We start from the raw sequence: 19463 nt of genomic DNA on the forward strand, positions 1-19463 counted from the left end.
CCATGTGTGGAGGGAGATCTCTATAGAGTGGATGGGCTGCTAAGGAAGCAGCATGGCAAAGTGGTTAGTTGACCTTGTCCTCTATACTTGGCCCTCTGAACTAAGCATTTGCAGCTAGAGGGAGGCCTCTACAGAGTGGACAGACTGCTAAGAAAGCAGCATGGCAAAGTAGTTGCTTGGCCATACCCTCTATGCTGTGCTATCTGCGGCTGGAGAGAGGTCTAAACAGAATGGATGGATTGCTAAGGAAGCAGCATGGCAAGGTGACTGAGTTACTTTACCCTCCAAGCTGGGCAGGTTCAGTTGAGGGCCTCCAGAGCAGATGGGCAGGTTGGTTTGCACTCCATTATTAAAAGAAAGTTAAGTTTGGTATCCAAGATGGAATCAAATTGCCTTTAAAAGTCTGTGTAAACATCCTAGTTTACCACATGGGCAAGGTAAATGGTAATTTGTAGCAAGATAATGCTACGATTTTCTAGGTAAAGTCCCCCCCTCTAATGAAATATTCTAGTTGCTTTGGTTTTTATAAAATATTCTAGTTCCTTTAGTTTTTTGTACTCATCCAGTTCTCTAGCTGTGAACTGTTTGGTTTGGTATGGCAGGTAACCTAGTGGTAAGATTGCTTTGCTTTAACTTGCCCAAACAAGATACAGCAACAGGAGGGTGGCTTGCTTTGCTGGAAGTAAACATGGTTATCAATTATTTTAAATGTATTTTAACAAATGAATCTATTTAGTTTTTTTGCATACATATAATGTTAAAAACATTTTATCATTATACTAATGGCCACTTTTATTCCATCCTGTGGTACAGTATATTTGATAAATTTTTTATACATTGTGTATTTTATGTCTATTTATGTAATAAATTTTCCATGTTCTGTTATCTAATAAGCAAAAATTATAAAAGTATGGTGGGGATAAGTCTGACTGAAAGTTTTCAGTTGGGCTCGCTGTGGCAGTAGGACCTTGCCAGAGTACTACACAGGTAATTTTAGCAGAGAGAGAAAGGAGGTTCTCTCCTGTGACTGCATGGTGCATTGATAGATTTGTCGCCTGTGTCTTTTTTTGTCATCCGTGCTTTTCTTGACGCGATCACGTCCAATTTGCCGCCCAACGTAATTTTCACCAAAATAATTCACCAATGCCGAAATGCGGATATTTGCTGCGAAAAAATGTCATCACTAGATGCTACTACTGTTTGTGTTAGGTAACAGTCTGCTTGGATTTCCTTTCATCGAGACTGCAGATTCAGGATCGGCAGCAGGGCTGCTGAACTTCTCTCATGGTTGGTGATGCAGCTCCTGCTGGTAGCAGAGTCTGGGGCCATCCTCTTTGTAGGCAGAGGCAGTCTAACACTCAGTGGTGACTATAATTACAAAGGGCTGATCTCAAATGGCATATATGGTAGTAAAATTCAAGTCTGCGATGAACCGCAGAGCATAGTAGCAATCTCTTATGGAATTCTGGCCTTAAAATATTGCTGGGGCTGGCAAAACCCTATGTATTTGATAAAATGTGAATAAATGCTGTGGCCATTTTACCCCATCTCTGTCTCCTGATGTTTCATTAAGGTATGTAATGTTCAATTTCTGTAGATAATTCAAGAATGCTACAGTGTTTTACTTCTGAAGATTGGTTGCTGTCAATGATTGGTTACTGATTTCCAGCTAACAAAAAGAATTAGATTATCAAGATTTTGCCTGTAATTTCAAGTGGAAATATATATTTTTTAACACTATTTTACTATAAGTTTACTCTTTTAAAAACATGTCATTAAGAGGGTTATATAAAGTACATATTCAAACTCAGAACCAGAGTTTGTAAAGGACTGGAGCATGGAATTATCACTCACTAAGATCCGTAAAGATAAATGAAGTCCAGGAGCCAATCCCAATTATTACAGGGGATGCACTGCCCAAGGCACAGGCATAATGGAACACATATTTTGGCACTGTGGAAAAGCTCGATGTCTAAGGATTAGGGGATATCATTTAATACACACTGTTCTACAGGTTAATATACTTAAATGTCCAGAGGAATCCCTCCATAATAAAACCATTAAGGCAATTTCACAATGTACTGTAGTTTAATAACACATATCTGCACTGCCACCAAACAAATTATTGCAAAGCCTTGGCTTACACCCCACCTATTCTTGCCAGGCAAGAACTAATAATGTTATAATTATGAAAAAACTTACCAGTATTCACTTTGATAAGCAAAACTGTAGTTACATAATTAAGTTGGGTTGACAAAAGTCCGCAGTCCATCAAGTTTAACCCTCCCAAGCAAACCCTGGCGCGCACACATAAAAACTCATAACCAGTGTCTGGTCACTTTTGAAGTCTTTGGATATATTACAGCATACAGAGCCAAGTTGCACCAACCTGCTTTTTTATCATTTATAGGGAAATGTTTTTAATTCCCAGTAAACTAGCCAGGTGTAGCAAGACTGGAAAACCAGGGAGTCATGCAACAGGCTTCCAACATAGTGCCCTCAGTCTCATATAATGAAAATAGCTATATTTCTTTGTTAAACCCAACTATTTACATTGTGTCAAGCGGCTAATATTATTAGTTTGCTTTTGTAAAAATTACTTTCAAATACTCTTCAAAAAAAGTGCAGACATACATCACATGAAGACTTATTTATTATTACCCTTGAGAAGTAAAAGAAGTAAAAGAAGTACCCTTATGTAAGTACCCCTATGTAAGATGTGGTGATTAAAGGTGGTCCACTGCATATAAACAGGAGCTTTGGTATTTCAAAGCTGTTATCCACCTGTCACCTTTAGACCTGCCAAAGGCAAAGCATTTCCTGGAAACCCCTGTGGGAAGAGGTACAAAATAGATAGGATCTCTAAATGAGAACGAGAAAATGGGAAAATAGGCCCACCCCTAGTTTGAAAAATATGCAAGCAGAAAGTAACTATGACATTTAAGTCAGAAGGAAAATGTTAATCACCTGGAGGTGCCAATTTCTTAGGCCCCACTACAGTGATTCAAGTAAAACTTAGAGAGTAAAATCCAAACTTTTACTCTACTGTGCATGTGCCCTGCCAAGGGATCCCTGGACAAGAGACAACATGGTGGCATTGTGCTCACTAGAATAGTGTCCCTGTGTGCCTTCCTTTCTATTTCTGGACTTTCTGGAGTGGGTGTATTTACCAAAAAAGAATTAATAAGTATCCCCTAGAGATTAATTTTATGATATATACATAGTTACATAGGGCTGAAAAAAGACCAGAGTCCATCAAGTTCAACCCTTCCAAGTAAATCCAGCACACACAACCTATACTTACCAATCTATACTATCAAATACATAAACTATATATACAACCACTAATACTAACTGTAGATATTAATATCACTAAGGTGACTAAATTTGTCTGGCAAGATCTGTTACGCATAAAACCATGCTGGCACAAACTTATAGTATTGTGAACTGCAATGTATTCAAGTACCCTATCCCTTATTACCTCTTCCAAAAGCTTTCCTACTACTGATATCAGACTAACAAGCCTATAGTTTTCAGGCTGAGAACGGGATCCCTTTTTAAATAACGGCACCACATTAGCAATTTGCCAGTCTTTCGGCACCATGCCAGACCTCAACGAATCCTGAAAAATTAAGTGAAGAGGCTTGGCAATCACAGCGCTCAGCTCATTTAATACCCTGGGATGAATCCCATCTGGTCCTTGACCTTTGTTTACCTTTACGTGTTTAAGTCTCTCTTGAATTTCCTCCCGAATGACCCATGCGTCAGTAGCTAAATTACTAGAACTGGGCATATTAAAAGGGAAGCCTTCATTAGCTGGCTCCTCAGATGTTTAAACAGATGAAAAATAAGAGTTCAAAATTTGTGCTTTTTCCCCCGTTCTCATCAACCAACTTACCCCCCCCATCATAATAAGTTTCCCACCCCTTCTTGCTTCATTTTTTTTGCTATTCACATAATTAAAAAATAATTTTGGATTCTTTTTACTCCTAGCTGCAATATCCCTTTCCATCTCTATTTTAGCTTGCCTGATAGCTTTTTTGCATGCTTTACTGTATATGCTTCCTTGTACCTGATGAAGTTTCTGCTGTCCCAGCTAACTTGAATGCTTTAAAAGCACATTTTGTCTTAGCAACCTCAATACTAGCACTTTTATTCAGCCATAAAGGTTTTGTTTTGCGATGCCTCTCCTTGCTTTCAAGGGGAATATAGTGTTGTGTTTACTTGCAAAGCAATGTTTTAAAGATGTTCCATTTTCCTTCTGTGTCTAATCCTATGAAAAGCCTTTCCCGGTTGACACATTGCAGAGATGCCCTTATACTGGCAAAGTCTGCATGTCTAAAATCAAGCGTTTTAGTTAATCTCTTATAGAGCTGTCTCTGCAGCATTATCTCAAAGGAGACCATGTTGTGATCACTGTTCCCCAAATGCTCACCCACACAAATGTTAGAGATGAGTTCAGTATTATTAGATATTACCAGATCCAAAATAGAGTCATTCCTAATAGGTTCTTGAACCGCCTGAAATAAAAAGTTGTCATTTAGCATATTTACAAACCTACTTGCTTTTTCTGACTTAGCCACCCCATTACTCCAGTCAATGTCCGGATAATTAAATTCCCCATAATAACAACTTGACCCAGTTGTGAAGCCTTCTCCATTTGCAACAGTAACTGAGTCCCCCTCATCTATACAGGGTGGTTTATAGCATACACCAATGATCATTTTCTTTGTAACCTTCAGCCCTACTGAAATGTCTATGATAGCAATGGTGATCCATTAAGCTCTATAGTTCAAAATTCAGTGCTGCTGTTGCTTGTTACTTCCTACCAAAAACATAATTTCTGAAGGCAGCTCTGAGCTAAAAATAAATAGTTGAGAGAAATTAATTGGCCATCTAGTCTCCAGACTGTAAAATATGTGCTTTATCTAAGCAACTTACATTTTGTATTACAAACCAGATTCCAAAAAAGTTGGGAAACTAAACAAATTGTGAATAAAAACTGAACGCAATGATGTGGAGGTGCCAACTTCTAATATTTTATTCAGAATAGAACATAAATCACGGAACAAAAGTTTAAACTGAGAAAATGTACCATTTTAAGGGAAAAATATGTTGATTCAGAATTTCATGGTGTCAACAAATCCCCAAAAAGTTGGGACAAGTAGCAATAAGAGGCTGGAAAAAGTAAATTTGAGCATAACGAAGAGCTGGAAGACCAAATAACACTAATTAGGTCAATTGGCAACATGATTGGGTATAAAAAGAGCTTCTCAGAGTGGCAGTGTCTCTCAGAAGCCAAGATGGGTAGAGGATCACCAATTCCCACAATGTTGCGCAGAAAGATAGAGGAGCAATATCAGAAAGGTGTTACCCAGCGAAAAATTGCAAAGATTTTGCATCTATCATCATCAACTGTGCATAACATCATCCGAACATTCAGAGAATCTGGAACAATCTCTGTGCGTAAGGGTCAAGGCCGTAAAACCATACTGGATGCCCGTGATCTCCGGGCCCTTAAACGACACTGCACCACAAACAGGAATGCTACTGTAAAGGAAATCACAGAATGGGCGCAGGAATACTTCCAGAAACCATTGTCAGTGAACACAATCCACCGTGCCATCCGCCGTTGCCAGCTGAAACTCTACAGTGCAAAGAAGAAGCCATTTCTAATCAAGATCCACAAGCTCAGGCATTTTCACTGGGCCAGGGATCATTTAAAATGGAGTGTGGCAAAATGGAAGACTGTTCTGTGGTCAGACGAGTCACGATTCGAAGTTCTTTTTGGAAGTCTGGGACGTCATGTCATCCAGACCAAAGAGGACAACCCAAGTTGTTATCAACGCTCAGTTCAGAAGCCTGCATCACTGATGGTATGGGGTTGCATGAGTGCGTGTGGCATGGGCAGCTTGCATGTCTGGAAAGGCAGCATCAATGCAGAAAAATATATTCAGGTTCTAGAACAACATATGCTCCCATCCAGACGTCATCTCTTTCAGGGAAGACCCTGCATTTTTCAACAAGATAATGCCAGACCACATTCTGCATCAATCACAACATCATGGCTGCGTAGGAGAAGGATCCGGGTACGGAAATGGCCAGTCTGCAGTCCAGGTCTTTCACCTATAGAGAACATTTGGCGCATCATAAAGAGGAAGGTGTGACAAAGAAGGCCCAAGACAATTGAACAGTTAGAGGCCTGTATTAGACAAGAATGGGAGAGCATTCCTATTCCTAAACTTGAGAAACTGGTCTCCTCAGTCCCCAGACGTCTGTTGAGTGTTGTAAGAAGAAGGGGAGATGCCACACAGTGGTGAAAATGGCCTTGTCCCAACTTTTTTGGGATTTGTTGACACCATGAAATTCTGAATCAACATATTTTTCCCTTAAAATGGCACATTTTCTCAGTTTAAACTTTTGTTCCGTGATTTATGTTCTATTCCAGTGTTGTCCAACGTCTACGGTGCCGAGGGCCGGAATTTCTCTAGCATACATGGTGGAGGGCCGCTAATGGAAGCCAGTTTTGACAACTCCCCTTTTTGAAACCACACCCACTTCAAACCACACCTATTTTATCACAATGGTGGTAGCACAGCAAAATCCCAAATGCTTGGTCCTTACTGTGGGGATATCAACCATCATTCATATGTGAAAGAATTATGTCATATTAAGATATACCCTTAAATTCCATATGCCTCCTCCTCCCCTGTGGATAGCAGAGCAACCCCCAGTACATAATTACACACCTTTGGGACCATTTAATGGCTATTTCCAACTGCTAACAAACTCCCACAACAAACCCCTGCCAGGTTCACCTCCCACAAGCAGCATAGGGCAAGCAGAGTATGGCACACACAGGCAGCACACTGCCTGTCCTATGCTGTCTGTGTGTGCCATACTCTGCCTGTCCTACCCTGCCTGTGTGTGCCATACTCTGTCTTCCCTATGCTGCCTCTGTGTGCCATACTTTGCCTGCCCTACCCTGACTGTGTGTGCCATACTCTGCCTGCCCTACCCTGCCTGTGTGTGCCATACTCTGCCTGCCCTACCCTGACTGTGTGTGCCATACTCTGCCTGCCCTACCCTTCCTGTGTGCCATACCCTCCCTGACCTATTCTGCCTGTGTGTGCCATACTCTACCTGCCCTATGCTGGCTGTATGTGCCATACTCTGCCTACAGTACCTATGTCTGAGGTGTGAAGAAGTGAACAATATGGGTGATTACAGCCTGAGCCTGAGGTGTGAACACTGCAGGGTGGGAACAATGCAGAGATTAAAAGGTGTGAAAAACACAGGGGATTGCATTTTTAAACAATACAGAGGGATTACAGCCTGAATGTGAGGTGAGAACCATACAGGGGGGCCAGTTAATCTCAGTACTGATACCATTGAATGCTTACTCAAAGGTAAGCCATCAAAGCAGCCAGACAGGTGGGGGGCCACACAGAGGGGGGTCGCGGGCCGCATGCGGCCCGCGGGCCGCCAGTTGGACAGCACTGTTCTATTCTGAAGTTGGCACCTCCACATCATTGCGTTCAGTTTTTATTCACAATTTGTTTAGTGTCCCAACTTTTTTGGAATCCGGTTTGTAGTATTAAAGGGAAGTATATTTCAATAAACTTCATACCCAAGAAGATTGTGAAATAATACTTTTTTTAACTCAATCTTTTCTTGTGAGAGCATTTCTGACTTATTTTGAATCTACCCTATAGTAATACAAATTACTGAAGGACCTCTTATCTGGAAAAATGCAGGGTCATTTCAGCTAATACAAAATAAAACAACTTTTTTGTGATATGTTACTTTTTAAAAGCAGGGACTATGCCCAAATGTTTCCTCTTACAAAAGTTTTAACAAGGATTCTAAAGCAACCTGTTTACTTTATATAGTGCTGTACGAATATTATGCTTCTTTAAAAGAAGAAATAAAACACAAACTTGCAACTTCTTATGAAGCTAGAAATTGTGTTTACAATGGAAGTCAGATGTTTTGCATTTCAAATTCAGATGGTTTAGATTAAGTAATTTAAAAATTCTCTGAGGCTACCTATTTTTACTTATGCAAACCAGAAATTTGGTAAAAATATAATTTGTGACTGTTGAATTGAGGTTAGAAGTCAGGGACACAGCAACTTAGGGTCTTGTGGTTCAGGAAAACTCAATAGTTATCAACCGTTTGTCTTACAACTAGGCTTTGAAGTTAAACTGATAAAAACATTTTTACAGTTATAAATAACATAAGTATTACTGTGGTTAGGCATTACTGATATTACTGACAAATTACCAAAAGATCAGGGAGAACAGAAAATGCCACTAAACTGATTATTTATTATCTTTTGAACATATGGCTTTGTTAACATATGTCTTTACAAAATCATAAAAACAGCATTTCCCTTTGAACATTAATATTTTTTTCAGTAAAGATCAAATATAGCAATTAAATAAGATGATTTTTTTACTTAAGTGGTATGGTTTTATATGTAAATAAATACATTTTTTAACCATTTTAAAAGTGTTGTCATCATTATGCGCTAAAATGGAGTAGGGTATGTTTATTGTAATTCATATAGAACTTATTAGGAGACATTTACAGCAAGGAAGGATGTGTGCAAAAAACAGCCACAATTAGTTGCACTTTCCACAGTCTTGCTTTATTGCTGCAAAACTTTGTGTTCTGTTTTGGAGCACAGAGGTAATCCTTTAAATAGATCACTGACTGACAGTGCTCTTGTCACGATCGGTATCCCAAAACTCAGAACAGACTCCAAGGGTCTGGTCTCGGCTCACGCTTCTGCCTATAACAGCCGCCTTTCATGTCAGGAGGAGCCCTTCGCTACTCGGATGCCGCCAGGACTTATTGTGAGAGACCCAAGGAGAGAGATCTCAGCAGGCACAGGAACCAATCATGTGGCAGAAAGGCGGGGAACACTTCAGAATAGTCAGGACAGGCCGGGGTCACAACGATCAGGCAATGCAGCACAGAGTCAGGATCCAACAGAGTAGTCAGTCAAGCAAAGGTTGGTCCAGGCAGCAGGCAAGAATGGTCAGGAAAAGGCAAGGTCAATACAGGCAGCAAACAAGAGAGGTCAGGTACAGGCAGGGCCACTGCTGGCCAAATGGGTGCCCTAAGCAGAAATTTACTTTGGTGCCCCCTCCCCCAAATATTACGGAAGTAAAAATAGAAAGTACCCCCAATTGCCCCCATAAACAGTGCCCCCAATTGCCCCCATAAACCGTACCCCCCATAGCCAGTAGCCCCCACACAAAGTGCCCCCAATTGCCTCATACACAGTACCCCCCATAAACAGTAGCCCCCACACAAAGTGCCCCCAATTGCCTCATACACAGTACCCCCCATAGACAGTAGACCCCCACACACAGTGCCCCCATAGAAAGTACCCCCAATTGCCCCCATAAACAGTGCCCCCAATTGCCCCCCATAAACAGTACTCCCATAGACAGTAGCCCCCACACAAAGTGCCCCCAATTGCCTCATACACAGTACCCCCCATAGACAGTAGCCCCCCCACACAGTGCCCCCATACAAAGTACCCCCAATTGCCCTGGTAAACAGTGCCCCCAATTGCCCCCATAAACAGTACCCCCCATAGACAGTAGCCCCCACACAAAGTGCCCCCAATTGCCTCATACACAGTACCCCCCATAGACAGTAGCCCCCACACACAGTGCCCCCATACAAAGTACCCACAATTGCCCCCATAAACAGTGCCCCCAAAAATAAGTACCCCCAATTGCCTCATCATACACAGTACCCCCATAGACAGTAGCCAGCCCACACATACAGAGCCCCCAATTGCCCCCACAGAAAGTACCCCCAACAGACCAGTGATGTCGGCGGCTCCTTCTCTCTTAGGCCGCGGCAACAGGCACTACTATAAGGTTGCGCCTCGTCGCTGACGTGTGACGTCATACGCACGGGCGCAACCTTATAAAAGGGCCTGTTGCCGCGGCATAAGAGAGAAGACTTGCTTGGTATGTTTTTGCGCAGAGTGCGCACTCTGCGTAGGGAGCAGCGGTGCTGGGTGCCCCCCTGGGAGTTGGTGCCCTACGCAGAGTGCGTACTCTGCGTATAGGGAGCGGCGGTACTGGGTACAGGCTAATGTCAAACATGGCAGGAACAACAAGAAATCACACCCAGGAACTCACAGAAGGAAGAACCTACGTTAGGCAGTGAGTGCACAGCAAGTTTGGCTTTAAATATTCGAATGCCGCGCCATTGTGACGTCATACACAGTACGACGCGGAAGTAACAAGTGCACATGCGCACGTCAAAAAATACAGACTGCGCATGTGCGGGCACGCGCATGAAAAAGGCAGCAGGCGTGTGCGCATAGAGGACAATTACGGCGGGCGTCCTCGCACAGAAAGCGCCGGGCGTCCCCACCGACCCCCTAGACCACCAGGTACAGTTACAGCTCTATACAAGGGGGCAGATGAGGGCAGGCACGAGAAAAGCACTAAAGGGTGCATACTTGTGTCCCTTAGCGTTCTTGCATATCTGCCTGGGGGGAAAAGTAAATAACTACTGTTACCTCAAGTTAAATAAGGAAAGACTAAATTTTGTTGGTAGAGGCATGACCTAGCATTGTGTAGCTGCAATATTATCCAAACCCATTATATTATTTATTGATCCCTAGTGTGAACGTATATTTATCATGCTGTGTAAAAAGTGGAGTAAAACATTACCAGTGATGTCGCTCATAGTAGCCAATAAGATGCTTTGACTATAAAGATTTTCATTCGTCCAGGTCATGGTATATCTAGTATAAATAAATCTAAAGCAACTGGACTTGTTAAGTAATCATTGAAGACGTTTCACTACTCATCCAAGAAGCTTCTTCAGTTCAACTGACTGGTATGGGAAGTCCTCAGCATATGTATTCTTCCACTAATCCAATCACAATGGCACTTTGTAACTCTTCAGAGAGGCGACTTTTGAAACTCACAGAGGTGTGAATGCTGTGGAGTTACTTTGAAAGGATTACCAAAGTAGCATGCAACTCATCTAAAGAGGTGTTACTTGTTAGAGTTGCATGAATGGATGTGTGAAGAGTTCTGGAGTTGCCGTGGTACAGATGTTAGAACAGCATTGTATGTAGCAGACAGATGGCCTCGAAGGGCCCCGCCTCTGTTTAGGGATGGTTTCTCCACTTCAACATGAATAGCCTCTTTTACACCTCTTTCAAACCAGCGGTCTTCTTTGTCCAAAATTTGGACGTTGCTATTTTCAGAAGAGTGTCCCTTGTCTTTTAGGTGTAGAAATACAGCAGAGTCCTGGCCTGTAGAGTTCGCCCTTCTATGTTGAGCCATTCGTTTGGAGAGCAGTTGCTTTGTCTCCCCAATGTAAAGGTCTGTGCACTCCTTGCTACACTGGACTACGTATACAACATTGATTTGTTTTTTCCTTTCGTGTTGGATCCTTTGGGTGTACAAGTTTTTGTCAGTGTTTCTAGGTTTGAAAAAACACAGGGATATGGTGTTTGTTGAAAATTCTCCAACACTCCTGCTAATATGGGAAGACTATATTGCACACCAAAAAAATCATGGTTGCATTAAAAAAAAAGGCACGGTCATGACAAAAAGGCACAGTCGTGTCAAAAAGGCATGGTCACGTCACAAAAAGTGTGCAGTCGCATTAAAAATGGGTGTGGGCGAGTAAAAAAAGTTGCTCTGTACCTGCATTTCTCAATTTTTTTTGTAGTTCTGTTAATTTTCCATGAAGTGAAACAGGACAGATTCGCTCATTAGTAATGGTCAGCAGTTGCAGGGTGTTTCCGAAGTTTTGCCACCAACTACTTTAACGTGGGCAACAAAATCTCACTCTAGATCGGAGGATCTTTTCATGCAAAATCGCACAACAGCATAAAAAAAAGACTGATTTGCCATCCTTGAATATAAAATATAATCATATAAAACTGGATAGTTCCTTGTTTTTCTAAACCTACATCCATAAGTCTATGTATTTTAATGAGAAGCCAATGCCTTTTAGATGTTATCAGACTTTTGGCCAGATTCAATTTAATGAGAAAAATGTTTCTCATTGTATATCTCCTAAAAACTCAATATGAGGCAATAGAATTCGTTACATTTGGATTTGAGTTAGGATATACATTTTTCTCATCAATCTGAATTTGTTCCTTTATCTTATTGGATGAAAATGCAGCATGCAGCATTCCCATCTAGCAGTAGTGTTATGTTGGATGGCAGATTCATATATCAGTGCTATTCATTTTAGACATATGCAACTACATCTTGTAGGATGCAGTTTGTCAGTCTAAATAAATAACCCATGTATTTTTGCTCTATACAGAGATACGGCACTCCTGTGGGTGTGTCCATGGGAAGGTAATTTTGCAAGCAAGTTCAAAACGAGCAACAAAACACAGGGTGGAAATTTGGGGTATATTTATATTATTACTCTATCCAGAGGATATTTTCTTTTGGAATTCCTACCAGGACTGCTCTTTACTGGTTACATAACACATGATTTAGAACTTACAACATCATTTACTCTAGACATGGGTAATATGTTTTTACATGGACTGTAAATGCAAAGATTCCTTGTGGTACATGATATTTCTGGTCCATCAGAAAGTAAGAAATGTATGATGTCTAGAGCAGTGTGGGCAGAAAAATGTGAGCTGGAAAGTAATTTCATTTATTAACACTGGGCAATAACCCTAGATAACCAATCATAAGTTTGCTTCCTTGTTTTAACTGCAGTTGTTTGAACAAAGCTAATCACTGATTGGCTGCTATGGGTTACTGCTCAGGTAAAAATTTGCCCAGTGTGGATAAATGCCCTGCTTTTAAGAGAATCTGCTTTAGTACAGCAGCTGGGACCTTGTATAGTGTGTGGTAGAGGTTTCCTGTATAAAAGGTAAAGGGCAATCAGATTTTTTCTTTTCTTTAATAAAAGCTTGAAAGAAACCTATGTCTTGGTGTAGGTTTTTTTTAACAAATCTTTCTTTTATTGATTTTGCATTTCAAAAAAGGGGGGCGGGGGGTCAGCATTTTGTTAAATTGTTACATGTTAAGTTCTTTAATACAGGGTTAACAGCGAGTTTTTGCTATACAGAGATAGTAAAGTACCACATATAACTATCACAGCATGTACAGTTCAGTTTTTAACAGATGTAGCCATGGTTTCCAGATATTGTGGTATTGGGAAACTTTGTTATGTATCAAGGAGGTGATTTCTTCTAACTTCCTGGTTTCTTCCACCAGGGTGACCCATTAATTTACCGTGGGGGGATTCATTGATTTCCACTTTTTGGGAATCAAGGCTTTTGCTGTGTGAAGGAGGTGGAGCGACTGTTTATCTTTTATAATTAAATTGCTGTGAATATATATACTTTGCTCCAAAATTGTGTCATAGCTGGACACGTGAACCAAATGTGTTTGAAGGACCCTACCACAGAGTTGCATCTCCAGCATTGATTGCTGGTGTTTGGGAAGAGTTTGTTCAGCTTCTCGGGTACATAATACCACCTGGTAGTTATTTTGTAGAGCATTTCCCATATTCTAGAAGCTCTTGTTGATTTGTGAATGTTTATTAATATTTTTTTCTCTATGTTTTGTGGGGATGTTAATATTAAGTTCCTTTTCCCATGCCTCGAAGTATCGTTGCTGAATTTTAGTATGGCTTGTCAGCGTAAGTTTGTATGTAAAGGAAAGGGGTCTTTTGGGTAGTTTCTGGGTTTCTAACATTGCTTCCCATACAGTTGGTTGGTTTGTTGGTGGTATATCTCAAAATTTGTTTAGAAAGTGGTGTAATTGGATATAGCTCCATGCGTCTCTGGGTGGGGTCCCCAAATTCTCTGAATAGCAGCTAGGCTTATAATTCTACCCTTTTAATAAAAATCAGTTAGTCTGGTTTCTTGTTGTTTGTAAATGCTCCACCTTGCAAAGGCTTTGTTATCTAGACTGGGGGGGAAGTCTGGATTCGCTATCAATGGCTGGAATCTGGGGAAAGGTGTTACTGTAATGAGTTGTTGTCTATGTTTACTCCATATTTCTATTGTTGCGGCTATAGCCGGGTGTAGTAACATCTCCTTGGGGTTGTTTGTGGGTTGAGCCCATAGTAAGTTGCTTAGAGGGACTTTATATAACGCTTCAGTTTTAACGTTCAGTTTTCACCCATATTTTCTCCTTGCTTTGCAGGTACCAGTGTAGAGTGCACACCAAGTGGATTGAGGTATAGTACCGGTAGGTATCTGGGACTGATAGTCCTCCTTTGTTTTTGAGGAGTATTAAAGTTTCGTATTTAAGTCTGGGGGTTTTATCTCCCCAGATGAAGCTAGTGATTAGTCTCTTGACTGTTTGGAAGAATTTGTTAGGTATCTTAATAGGGATTGTTTGTTGATAATATGATATTTGTGGCATAATATACATTTTAATTGCCTGTATTTTCCCAAACCATGATAGGCCCAGTGTTTTCCAGTTGTTCAATTGTTTAGCAACCTTATCTATTAACAGGGTAAAGTTGGTGTGGTGCAGCTTACGGAGGTCAGATGTTAGCTGAATTCCTAGGTATTTGATTTTGTTGGGGGACCATTGGAATGGGAAATTTTGTTCTAGTGTGGACCTGGTTTGGGAGGTTGATATTCATGGCTTCTGATTTACTTAGGTTAACCTTGACGTTTACTAGTATATCGTGACATAAAAGGTATAAGCACATTAGAGTAGACTTTATAATAGAGGGCATTGAAACTATCCGGGCCTGGGCTTTTGTTGGTCGGGATGGATTGTATGATGTCCAGTATTTTTTTGGGGGTGAAAGGGTTTGCTTTTGGAGGAATTTTGTAATGGCAAATTGGTTAGAAACAGGATCACTGGGTTTTGGGAGGCTGTATAGTTCTTGATAGAATTGTTGAAAGCATGTTGCTATTTGGGGGGTGGTATGGCAAAGTTTTTGATTTTTATATTTAATATTGGGCACATGCGAGTTGTGTTGTATTCTTTTTAGGATGTTAGCGAAGTGTTTAGTGCTTTTATCACCCAATTCATATGTTTTTTATTTGCAGTGTAGATAAGCCTTATAGGAGTATTGGTCCAGTAAGGCCTTTAATTGGGTCCTTGTTTTTTCTAATTGGGTAAGGGTGTTTATTGCTACTGTTTGCTTATGCGTTTGTTCTACTTTCCCTATTTCTGTTAGTAGTGTTTTTATTCGGTATTCTCTGTCTTTCTTGATTTTAGTACATAGGGCGATTAATCGGCCCCTTAGGACACATTTATGTGCTTCCCATAGAGCCGGTTTTGTCTCAGGTAGGTTATTTTCAGTAAAGAATTCCTTTATCATTGCCTTTATCTGATCCTTTGTTTTTTCGTTTAGAAGTACAGTGTTATTTAGTTTCCAGTTTAATTCTGGTTTGGTGGAGTTAGGAATTTTAAAGCCAACTACAACTGGTGCACTGTGTAATTTTTGCTTCGTAGCATAAGTGCAGCCATTTTTGGGAGGTGAATAGATAATCAATTCTAGAGTAGCATGAATGAGTTTTTGAGTAGTGTGAGAAGTCTATGTTGTTTGCGTTTAGGCCCCTCCAGGCATCCACCAGCTGCAGATTGGCTAAGGATTTTTTTACTCTCTTTAGCCCTTTATAAGGAATATTGCATTTTTTATTCAAGGTATCCACCAGTGGGTTGAGTGGAATATTGAGATCGCCCCCGAGATAAGTAATATCTTCTGCATATGATTCTAGGATTGACAGAAATTTACTTATTAATTGAACTTGGTTCACATTAGGAGCATAGACCTTGGCTATTTACCATTTTGCCTTTGATTATCAAATATCTCCCTTCATCATCATTTATTTGGTCTTGTATAAGCAGGGGGAGGTCTGTGAATTAATGCCATTACCCCAGAGCTTTTTTTGTGGGGGTTGTTGCTAGTAAAGACTGTTGGGTAATACTTAAATTTAAGTTGGGGTAATTTATTTTCCTGGAAATGGGTCTCTTGGATCAGAACTATCTGGGCTCCAAGTTTTTTGCATTCTCCTAGGATTTAAGACATTTTGATTGGCTTGTTAAGACCATATACATTATAGCTTATTATTTTACAATCCATAATGTTTTTTTAAGCTTATACTCTGTCTGGCTATATATTTCCACCAAATAAAGTTTGGTTTTGGTATAAGTTTTGTAATACTCGTTGTTGCCCGTTTAGGGATAGAGTGAGAAAGGAGGGGGTATTAAACTGGGCGTAGAACTGTGTAACTATAAATTCTAGCTGATCCAAAAGGTGTTGTGGCTTTCCACCTTTGGATTGTTACATTTTCGGCCATATTACTGGGGGGGTTGTGATTGTCAGCCGGGGGGAGCGCTGACTGGCAAATGATAATCATGTAAACTAGGTCTTAGGCAAGCCCTGCAACCCTTAAACAGTGAGAGAGAGGGGGAAATGTTTAAACCAAGGTTATTGTACAACTTATTTAGCAAACATGTTTGTGTAAACCGGACTGTAATAGCTCAATGTTAAGTCTTAATCAAAACATACTACCAGATCTGCCATCTTGGGTAGCTTAAAGAGAGTCCTGTGAGTACGGGAAGGTTCAAGTGAAGCCATCTTTCCCTGGGTCGGGTTGGTCTCATGTGTCCATCCCGGGAGTTGCATCGGTGGGAGTTGGAATTTCAGTAGAAAGGCCTTTGTGTCTTCTGGTGTCCGCAGCGCTGCTTGGTTACCATCTTTACAGACCATCAGGGTGAACGGGAAGCCCCATCTGTAAGGGATGCTTTTTTCTTGAAGTGCGTTGGCTTTTCTTTTCATTAATGTAGATCTGGATACATCTTGAAAGAGTTTTATGGTGTTTTTTTTGTACGTTAGATTGCTCATGTCTTTAGACTGAGGATTTCTTCCTTAAGTCTGAAGCTGTTAAGGCAGCACAGCACGTCCCTGGGAGCATTTAGGGGTGCAGCTTTAGGTTTTTGTACTCTGTGGGCCCTTTCTATTTCAATTTCTGTTTCTGGGGCTCTGGAGAGGAGTCTATTGAAGATTTGTAAAAGGGTAGGGAGTATTTCCTAATTTTTTATGGATTCAGGAAGGCCTCTTACCCTGATGTTGTTCCCGCTGCCGCGGTTCTCCAAATCCTCAAGCTGCCTTTGCATTTCTGCCATCAAATGTGTTTGTGTGGTCATTTGGGAGTGCAGCTCTTTTTCATTTTGTAAGAGCTTGTTTTGATTAGTCTCTATATCGTCAGTGCGTGTTGCAATATTAAGCATATCTTTTTTGATATCATGCAGTTCCTCCTTTAGCAACGCGAGCATTGTTTTCAGTTCTGCCCGGGAGGGGAGATTTGCCAGGTAGGATTGTATATTTGGTTCTTCCTCGCCATCGCTGTCTTGTTCTGAGGTGTCACGGGTTTCATCTGCGCAGCTCTCCCTGTCCGCACCTGTGGGCACCATCTTGGGGAGCGCGCAATCTTCTTTTTTCCAGACAAATAGAGGAGCTAGTTCTTGTTGAGACAGCGATTGTTTTCTTTCCGGTATTCTCTCCGTTTCTCCTCTGCTTTTGTTGGTTTTCCCCATGTTTTTAGTGTGTGTTACAGGGCTTTGCCGTTATCTGACCCGCGGAGGTCTCTAGTCAGGCGGCCATTTCCCTCGGTGGCAAGCCACACCCCTGTCTTGGTGTAGGTTTAGGTCCTCTTTTAAACAGTTTTTCCACTAACATGCACTTTTTTCTGTTACTGTATTAGATAATGCAATTTAGTTGATATAAAAAACGTTTTATATTAGCAGCAGTATAACCACATATGGTATTTAGTGAGAATATAATTTCTATTATAAAGTGAAATGGTAATTAAGATAAATGTGTTTTTATGCCAATATAAAAAAATTATATTTTATCAGCATAATGATTCATATTTTTCCGTTAACCGAATATTAATATTAATGATTATATATAGAAGCTGCCAAGTACACTATCAGTCTTTAGTATGATCTCTTCAATTTTAAACTAATATCAAATACATTAAATTGTTGATGCCTTGCCAAGTCGGTAGACAGCATTTCTGTTTCCCTGCTCAGTTATTCTGCCTACACTCCTTTTTTGGGTTGGTATATTGATTGATGGTTTCAGTAGCATGTTTTATCAAAAGGAGCTAAGGACATGCGTCAAACGATTTGCATGCTATTGCCTTTATTAACTTTGCACAAAGCACTGCATTTGTAAATGAGCCCCATGTTCTAGAAAGTAATTGAGAGATGCAATATTTTTGCACCAAGGAGATGAGGGCACAATTACACATTTCCATTTTTTTTCTTGCTGGTTGCTATCTTTCTAACATATGTATAATATACTTATCGAATATTTATATAGAGACTTTTTAATGTCTGTCCAAAAATGAACCTCAGGGTTTTTTGTATATAAGTATCCACAATGCATTACCTGTCAAAATAAACCAAGAGGACCACTTCATTTAAGCTATTCGCCTATTATTAAGCCAGTCAACTCATTGTCAAATATTACATTTTTTTATATCTTTATATTTCTGTGCTTTAATAATTAACATGTTATTTAACATTCTACAATAACACAATACATAAACACAGTAAATAATGTTCTTAAGGTAACAAACAGCTTGTATTGTTTGGACCTTGAAACTTAACTCATATATCCATTCTTTACAGCTATGACCCTTCTGTCACTTTGAAAGTGGTAATTTAACCTGTAAGAGAAGCATGATTAGCTTTAGAAGATTAACTTCTAAACAGTTTTAATTCTTTACATCTTGCTTAAAAATTAAAAGGAAAGAAATTAGAGAAGTAAAATGATCTCTAGTGTGAGGACCCAAAAGAGCAGGTCTTTTTAACGTCAATAGCCCATGAAATAACCTTTAATCTGACAACCAATTCCTTTTATGTTTGCAGAACATATGATACATGAAGGTTTATTCAAAGATTCTGACAACATGTCAATTAGCTGGTAAAGCTAGAGCAAAAACTATGTAATCAAAGTTTATGGGGGAAATAAGTCTTCATTTGCTTTTGTGTATGTCAGTGTTACCATTTTTTAATGGTTATTGAAGGATTTCACTAAAATAATTGGTTATTGAGACTTATGGACATGTACTAAAATTAACAGGAAGAGACTAACCAAGTTACTTTGAACATGTATAATTTTTAGAATTGTTTATGATGCTTGTATATACACTTTTCCCAGCTGATAAGTCTGATATAGGTGTTGTACATCTAAAAACAGACTTCTTACATGTTGAAAAAAACACAAGTACTGTAAGAAGCAAATTTTAGTATTACTATAGTCATTTGAAATCACTTTTTATATCACCATCCTCTACAAAATTTTCTTACATATGTATAAATGTGACATATCTTTACCTCAGTCTGGTACTTAACTTATTTGAAAATATATCATTTAGAATAAATACCATTGTGTTCAGTCCAATATGTGCAACATTTTCATAAACCTTTCAACATGCTCTAAGG

This window comes from Xenopus tropicalis, chromosome 6 (assembly GCF_000004195.4).
Source record: "Xenopus tropicalis strain Nigerian chromosome 6, UCB_Xtro_10.0, whole genome shotgun sequence".
In the NCBI taxonomy this organism is placed as follows: domain Eukaryota; kingdom Metazoa; phylum Chordata; class Amphibia; order Anura; family Pipidae; genus Xenopus; species Xenopus tropicalis.